This window comes from Lutra lutra, chromosome 8 (assembly GCF_902655055.1).
Source record: "Lutra lutra chromosome 8, mLutLut1.2, whole genome shotgun sequence".
In the NCBI taxonomy this organism is placed as follows: domain Eukaryota; kingdom Metazoa; phylum Chordata; class Mammalia; order Carnivora; family Mustelidae; genus Lutra; species Lutra lutra.
Window position 1 is genome coordinate 86,601,827 of NC_062285.1, and position 8,905 is coordinate 86,610,731.

At 37.4% G+C, this 8,905-nt stretch overlaps 1 non-coding gene across 1 annotated transcript; it reads left to right on the forward strand.

Moving 5' to 3' along the window:
- Positions 1 to 221: 221 nt before the first annotated feature.
- LOC125108111 (U6 spliceosomal RNA) lies at positions 222 to 324 on the forward strand. Its single transcript, XR_007129794.1, has one exon. It is a non-coding gene; the product is annotated as a U6 spliceosomal RNA (small nuclear RNA).
- The last annotated feature ends 8,581 nt before the right edge of the window (positions 325 to 8,905 follow it).

Genomic DNA, 8,905 nt, shown 5'->3' on the forward strand with positions numbered 1-8,905 from the left:
TATTCAGTTTTGAAAGATTTTAGGGGCATCTGGGTGTCTCAGTGAGATAAGCATTGCCTTCAGCTCAGGTCATGATCCCGGGGCCCTGGGATTGAGCCCCACATCAGGCTTTCTGCTCAGCAGGCACATGCTTCTCCCTCTCCCTACCCCCAGCTTGCTTTCTCTCTCTCTCTCTCAAATACATAAATGAAATCTTAGGGAAAAAAAAAAAAAAGGATGATTGTATGTTTCATGCTCACTACTAAAATTAGAATGACCAAGAGAAGATTAGCATGGTCCCAGCACAGAGATAACATACAACTCCACAAAAGACTGTATTTTTCTAAGAATTTACCCATTTCTTCTAGGTTGTCCAGTTTGTTAACATATAAATTTCTTATTAATTATTTTCATTAACATATAACGTATTATTTGCCCCAGGGGTACAGATCTGTGAATCATGAGGCTTACACATTTCACAGCTCTCACCATATCACATACCCTCCCCAATGTACAAAACCCAAACACTCTCTCCACACACCCCCTTCCCCCAGCAACCCTCAGTTTGTTTTGTGAGATTAAGAGTCTCTTATGGTTTGTTTCCCTCCCAATCCCATCTTGTTTCATTTTTTCCTTACCTACCCCCAAGCCCCCCACTCTGCTTCTCAAATTCCTCATACCAGGGAGATCATATGATAATTGTCTTTATTTGATTGATTTATTTTGCTCAGCATAATACCCTCTAGTTCCATCCACATTGTTGCAGATGGCAAGATTTCATTTCTTTTGATGGCTGCATAGTATCCCATTGTATATATATATATACCACATCTTCTTTATCCATTCATCTGTTGATGGACATCTGGGCTCTTTCCATATTTTGGCTATTGTGACATTGCTGCTATAAACATTCGTGTGCACATTGTTGGCATATAATTTTTTGATGACATTCTCTTATAATCTCTTATATTTCTGGGGTATCTTTTGTTACCTCTCTTTCATTCTGATTTTATTTATTTGGGTCCTCTCTCCTTTTATTCTTGATAAATCTAATTAAAGGTTTGTCTATTTTGTTTATCTTTTCAAAGAACCAGTTCTGGCTTTTATTGATTTTTTCTATTTTTTAAAATCTCTACATCATTTCTTTATTGCCCTGGTCTTCATTATTTCCTTTCTTCTACTCATCCTGGGTTTTATTTTTTCTTCTTTTTTTAGTACCTTTCAGTGTAATGTTAGGGTTTTTATTTGAGTTTTTTCTTATTTCTTGAGGTAGACCTGTGTTGCTATATACTTCCCTCTTAGAACTGCTTTTGCTGTGTCCCAGAGATTTTGGACTGTTTTTTATTTATTTATTTTTTTGGTTGCGGGGAGTTCATTTTCATTTGTCTCCATGTATTTTTTTGCTTTCTTTTTTCATTGCTTCATTGACCCATGGTTGTTTAATATCATGTTGTTTAGTCTCCATGTGTTTGTGTTTTTTTCCAGTTTTTTCTTACAATTTATTTCTAGTTTCATACCGTTGTGGTTAAAGAAAGATGCACGGTTTAATTTCAGTCTTCTTAAATTTTTGAGACTTGTTTTATGGCCTAGTGTGTGATCTATTCTGGAGAATGTTCCATGTTTACTTGAGAAAAATGTGTATTCTGTTTTTTTTTGGATGGAGTATTCTGTATATTTCTGTTATGCTGGCCTGCTCCTATGTGTCATTCAAAGACATTGTTTCCTTATTAATTTTCTGTCTGGATGATCTACTATTGTTGTAAGTGGAGTGTTAAATTCCCCTACTATTGTTGTATTACCATCAATTTCTCTCTTTATGTCTGTTAATATTTGCTTCATGTAGTTGGGTACAAAGATGTTTGCAATCACTTTATCCTCTTAATTGATTGAACCCTTTATCAGTATGTCATACTCTTCTTTGTCCCTTGTTATAGTCTTTATTTTCAAGTCTATTTTGTCTGATGAAAGTATTGTCACCCCAGTTTTCTCCTGCTTCCATTTGCAGGGCAAATGTTTTTCTATCCCTTCACTTTCAGTCTGTATGCTTCTTTGGGTCTGAGGTTAATCCCTTTTTGCAACAGATAGATAGGTTGTGGTTTTCTCTTTTTCTCTTTTTTTCTTTTTTTTATATCCATTCCACCACACCATGTCTTTTGATTGGAGCATTTAGGCCATTTACATTCCAATTAATTATTGATAAGTATGTACTTATTGCCATTTTTAAAATGTGTCTTCTTGTTGTTTTTATAGTTCTTCTTTGTTCCCTTCTTTCTTCCCTTACTCTCTTTCTTTGTGGTCATCAAGTATCTATAGTGTTCTGTTAGGCTCTCTTTCTCATTATTTTTTGTGTATTTGTCATAGGTTTTGGAGTTGTGGTTACCATGATGTTCAAATATAATATCTTAAATAAATAACAGATTACATTACTTTGATGATGATTTAAGTACAATCACATTCTAAAATAAGAAAACAAAAATGAAAAAAAAACATAAAAAAGAAAAAATCTTTCTTTTTATTTTTCCTCCTCTCTTCCCTTATAACTCCCTTCTCCACATTTTAAGTATGTTGTCATATTTTACATCTTTGTATTCATATTTTTCTTATGTCTGAATTTGGCCATTTCTTTTCCATTTAAAGAAGTACCTTTAACATTTCTTGTACGTCTAGCTTGGTGGTGATAGACTCCTTTCTTTATCTTTTATCTGTCTGGCAAGTTCTTTTTAGCTCTCCTTCATAGCTGAATGATAACCTTGCTGGATAGAGTATTCTTGGTTGTAGGTTTTTTCCTTTCAGCACTTTGAATATATTGTGCAACTCCCTTCTGGCTTACAAAATTTTGCTGAAAAATCAGCTGACAGCCTTATTGTTTTCCCCTTATAGGCAACTTTTTGTTTCTCTCTTGATGTTTTTATGATTTGTTCTTTATCTTGAACCATTGACATTTTAATTATTACTTGCCATGGTTTGGACCTCCTTGGGTTCATCTTGTTTGGAATTCTCTGTTATTCTTGGACTTGAATGTCTGTTTCCGTCCCTAGGCCAGGGAAGTTTCCAATTATTATTTCTTCAAATGAGCTTTCCACAACTTTCTCTCTCTCTTCTGGGACCCTTATAATGTGAATGTTTGTTCACTTGATGTTGTCCAAATAATGTCCAGCTTCATTTTTAAAATTCTTTTCTCTTTTTGCCATCTAACTTGTGTGTTATTCATTACCCTGTCTTCCAGATTGTTGATCCATTCTTCTGCATCCTGTAATCTACTGCTGATTCCCTCTACTGTGTTTTTCATTTCAGTTATTGTATTCTTCAACTCTGATCAGTTTTGGATTTTTTAAAATATTTTCTATCTCTTTATTGAAGGTCTCACTGAGTCCTTCCACTTTTTCCCAACCCAGTGAGTGAGTATCTTTATGATCATTACTTTAAATTATTTATTAGCTGTATTATTTATCTCTGTTCCACTTAGTTCTTTTTCTGCAGTTTTTCCTTATTCTTTCTTTTGGAATATGTTCTTCTGTTTCCCATTTTGCTTGACTCTCCTTGTTTCTACAGATTAGGTAAAAAGGCTACTTCTCCTAAGGTTAAAGGAGTGGCCTTGTGTATCGTGTTCCCTGTGCAGCCTGTGTATGCTTGATGACTTTTGCTGGCTATCTGGACTTGTAGCTATATATGCTAATTATTCTTTTAAACCATGTTTTTTTTACAGAAAGAATAAAGAAAAATAACAGTAATGATGATGTTGATAAAAGAAAAGAAGAAAAGAAAATTTTTAAAGAAAAAAAAGAAAAGGAATAAGAATGAAAATAACAAAACAAAAAAAAAAACAAATTTTTAAAGTAAAAAAGTTAGCAAGTTGAATGAAAAATAAAATTTTAAAAAATTTTAAAAGGCCACAAAATCACAGCCTGTTTTTTGTACACCACAAGGCGGCTGAGGTGAGCTTATGGACCCTGGTCTTGCTGAGGTTGCAAGTGCTCTGGGAGCTGGACCTCACTTTGGTCTGCGCTTTTTAGGTGGATGAGGAAAGAGCATTCCCACAGTTCTTCAGCCCTTTTAAGCCTCAGCTTTCTTTCTGTGCCTCAGTACAAGTGGGGCTGGTGTGGACTTAAGAACCCTGGGGTTGCTGAGGTTACAAGCTCTCTATAATGAATGGACCCACCAGTTATGGTGTCTGGACACACCCGTTAGTTCCTCAGGACCCTCCAATTACAGAGTCTGAATCTGCCTTTTATGGCAACCAGACCTGCACCTTATGGTGCCCAGACCCTGCTCCGGTCTGTGCTTTTAAGATGGATGGGAGAGAATGTTCTTGCAGTTCCTGGGGGCTTCTAAACCATGGCTCTTTTTTCTGGGTCCCAGCACAGCTAGGGCTGTTGTGAGCTTGTGGACCCCGGGCTTGCCAAAGTCGCAAAACTTCTTTGCCAATCTGACCCACAAGTTATGGCATCAGGACCCACTAATTATGGCATCCCAGCCCATGCCTTATGATGTCCAGATCCTCTCCATTCTAGACTTATAAAGTGGCCTGGGGAGAGCTCCTTGGACACAGTTCCTTGGACCTTTTAAAACCCAGGTTTTTTTCTATGCCCCAGCATGGTTAGTGCTGATGTGGGATTGTGGACCCTGGACTCACTTAAGTCCCAAGCTCCCTGATACAGGCGGAACCGCCCCTTCCAGTGTCCAGACCCTGCTCCTGTCTAGGTGGGATGAGAACATAAACCATATCCCTCTGACCTGGAAAGCTTTCCCACAGCAGAGTTCTATTGCTTTTATATGCTAGTTGCTTTTATATGCTAGTTGCTTTTTTAAACCAGGCCTTTTCTTCCTGTTCCCAAGGACAGAGGGCTCTATTCCCAAGTCCTCAGTACTGTTTCTCCCCACTGCATTTGCAGCCTCAGGGGTGGGAGTTCCTTTTGTGGCTGGGTCTCCATCTCTCTTGCTGTTCCACTTGCCATTCTCTTACCTTTGGTTGCTCCAGATCTCTTCAGTCAGCTCTTACTTCTTCAGGAGTAACTGTCCTATTAATAGGTGTAGTTTGGTGTGTGCCCTGAGGGAGGGGAGTTCAGAGTCTTCCCACATAGACATCTGGAACCAGAACTTCCTAAGGGACTTGAAGGCACCACCTCATTAACTTAACCTAGGTATGGTTGAAAGGGGCTGGTTTGGAATTACAAAACACACACATTTCCTCTTTTTGGCTCTGCAGCTATTTCAGGAACTAGAAAAGATGTCGCTAAAGCTCTTAGCGTTTAAGAAATTACAAAGGTTTTAGGAGGTGTGTGGCACAAACCACAGACAAGAACAAATATATATTTATTATACATGTCAACATCACAGGAACACACACAACAGAAGTTGTTTTGTCCAGAATATTGAGGAGGAAATTCACAGTGGGTAGAAGATGATGAAAATAAAGCTTCCCCAACACTAAGGTCCTATACTTAAAAAAGAAGAAAGAGGAAGAGGAGAAGGAGAAATGCGAAAGTTTGGATAACATGTTTCAGGATGAAGCGATTGATCTAACAACTTTTGTTACAAATATATAGAAGTAACAGGTACAAATGCCTCCTGAGATAGCCCATCTCTTCTGTGATTTTCCTGCCAGCACTGTATGACCTGAATCTAATCATCAAGAAATAACAGATAAGCCCCCAACTGAGAGATATCTACAAAATAACTGACCTATGATTTTCAGAAACGTCAAGGTCAAAAAGCAATATGGACACTGAGATGTTCCAATTTAAAGAGACTAAAAGAAACTTGACGACTAAATGCAAATGGTGATCCTGGAAAATAGTCAGAAAGGAAATTATAGGAAAGGCTGATGAAATTTGTTAATGGACTATGCATAAGATAATAGCATTCTATAAATGTTAGATTTCTTGATATCGGTAATTGTATTGTGGTTCTATAAAAGAATGTCCTTGTCTTTAAGACATAAATTCTTAAGTATTTAACACTAAAGTGTGTTAATTAAACAATGAGGCCATTTGACCGAGATAGTACTAGTACCTTACCAGCCTACGTAAGCAAGCCAAAACCTAAGCGTTTAAAGACCTCAATGTTAAGAAATCAAAACCTAAAGACAACCAATCACAAGCAGCGAATTAGCCTTCCCTAAATGAGACAAATGGTTGAGCTACAGCCAATGAAATAATGTCTTGCTTTGCTTCCACTTTTTCCTCTACAAAAAATCTTCCCCTTGGTTCCTGTCAGTGGCGCAAGCTCTCCCAATCACTTCCAGGCTGCTGCTGCCTGATTTGAATTTATTTTTGCTCAAATAAGCTCTTAAAAATTTTAATATGCCTCAGTTTTTATCTTTTCACCAGGAGAAAATGCTTGCAATTAGTTCTTGAGTGGTTTAGAAAAAAGTGAGAGAATAATAGATCAAGCAGGGCAAAATCTCGAAATCTAAACATATGTGCTATTTAATGTGGATACAGGATATGAGAGTTCCTTGGACGTATGCGTGTTCCTTGTACAAACTTGCAACATTTCTGTAAGTTTAAAATTTTATCTAAATAAAAGTTGTTAAAAATATGAAGCAATTGAGTTTTGTTCACTTTTGTAAGGGTATTGAGGGTAAAAGAGAACTGACAAGTTAACATGTTAAAACCATTCTGAATTGCCAAATTTGGGGGTCTCTATTAACAACACTCCTTTGGATAACAAGAACTTCTGGAAGTCAAATACCCCCATTAAGTTGACACAAGGAGTTAAATGAAAGCCTAACAGTAAATACTAAGTGCCATTTCAAAACCTTTAGGCTGGTGGCAAAATATACGATTTCCCCCTGGATAATAACCTCTAGCAATGACTTCAACCTATGCTCCAAAAGTAGCTGTAGAAAATTAGTCCAGAATGTTTAGAATTTATGCTAGAAAATGGGAAAAATCTTTCCTTATAAAGCTGCTTATTTAAAACATTAATAAAAATTATCTTTCACTTTGTTGGATACCCTATGAATTAGTCTTTGCAAATGTCAGTAGATCTTAAGAGCCAACATGCCTTGAGAAGTTGCCATCAGAGGCACTTGGAAACAGAAAACCGAGGAATAGAGAGGTAAAATACCTTGCCCAAGGTCAAACATTAATGACCGAGTAGTACTAGGTGTCTGTCTCAAGAGTGTGTGCTCTAGTCACTAATCAATCTGCTTCCAAAGCAGTATGGTTCATGAATCCATTCCATATTTTATAGAGTATCTCAGTTTCACTGTTGTTCTAGCCCTGTAAGAGTGAGGTCATCTCCATTTTTACCTATGAAGGAGATGAGACTGAGAACTAACATAATTTGTTCAAATTCACAAAAACTAGGAACAGATGAAGGCAAAACACCAACACAGTTATGTGCAATTTAAAAACCCTTATCTCTTTTACCCATCAAGATGGCAGAAATAGATGGCATTTTGAAGAATTGGGTATCATCAAGAAAATGATACCTGAGTGAACTCCAAGCTTTAAAATAACTAATATTAAATTATCACATGGGAACTTTCCTAAAACAGTCCCAAGGCAAGAGATGATTTTTTTTTTTTTTACTGACTTTAAACATTGTCAGGAAAGAGTGTTTTCATTTTAATCCAAAAATGTACACACACTCACATGTCAGACCTCTTGTCTTTCACTATTCCATTTTATCTTCAGTATTTTCTCTTCCCTTCCTCCGTCCCTCCCTCCCTCTCTCTCTCACTGGTTCTGTCCCTGTCTCTCTGTCCCTCCCTTTTTTCCCTTTCTCTCTTCCTCCTCCTTGAAATTCTGGACAGTTGCATAAAAAGGTTACAAAGGTTCCTGCTTCCCCCTAGTGTTATGTGTCTATAAGTGGCAGTCACATTAGGAAAATTAACAAAACTCTACAAATAGTAGGAATAAAATGACACTTTAAAACCTTTAGAGTTTTTGGAGGCAGGGGGCCAACAGGGTGAGAGGAAAGAATATTATGATCACTGACAGTCTAGTTAACCTCACACGGCCTCAGGAAGTGCTCCTGTGACAGGGAAGTTAGACTATCCCCTTCTCACAGTTGTCTTGTGCGTTGAGATAAGACCTATACTAAAGGGTCTTGAAGCACAGTACACTCCCAATAAGAAGTAACTATTATTTACTTTTGACAGATCTGTAAGGTAGAAAATGGAGACTCAGCACTGCTCACTTATTTTCTTTAATTAACTCAGCCAGCGAGCTGTAGGACTAAGCCCATAATTCAAGTTTTCAGACGCTAGTGCTCTTCCTCACACCTCGATCTCCCAAATGGATAGCTGATAATGAGGAATCTTGAGAATTTTAAAAGGATTAAAAGGATATTTCATATACTACCTGTGTTTTCCATTAAATTAAAAAACATGCATTTCAATGATCTCTGGTCCTATCTCCAGAATTGGGTCTTAAAGTTGCAGGAGAGAAGTGCACAAAGATGTACGTTCAGGGGCACCTGGGTGGCTCAGGCAGTTAGGCATCTGCCTTTGGCTCAGGTCATGATCCCAGGGTCCTGGGATCAAGTACCGAGTCCAGCATCCGGCTCCCTGCTCATCAGGGAGCCTGCTTCTCCCTCTCCCTCTGCCCTTCCCCCTGCTTGTACTCTCTCTCTCTCAAATAAATAAATAAAATCTCTTTTTTTTTTTTTAAGATTTATGTCCAAAACATGTTCACGGATCATTACTTACAACAGTACAAAGTTGAAATCAAGTTAAGTATATTGATTCAATAAACCTTTGTACAAATAATGATAATTGTTCTTATTTATTTATTTCATTTACTTCTTGGTACAAGACACTGTTTTAAGAATGAGGAACAGATCAAAGCATCCAATGAGGTAGATGCTATTATGTTCTATTCACTGATCGTCTGCTTCTGAGAGAGCTCCATGGAACCACTCCACATTTCACTGCACTGTAGCCTTCCGGGTGGACCATTGTTCAACAGTGAAAAAA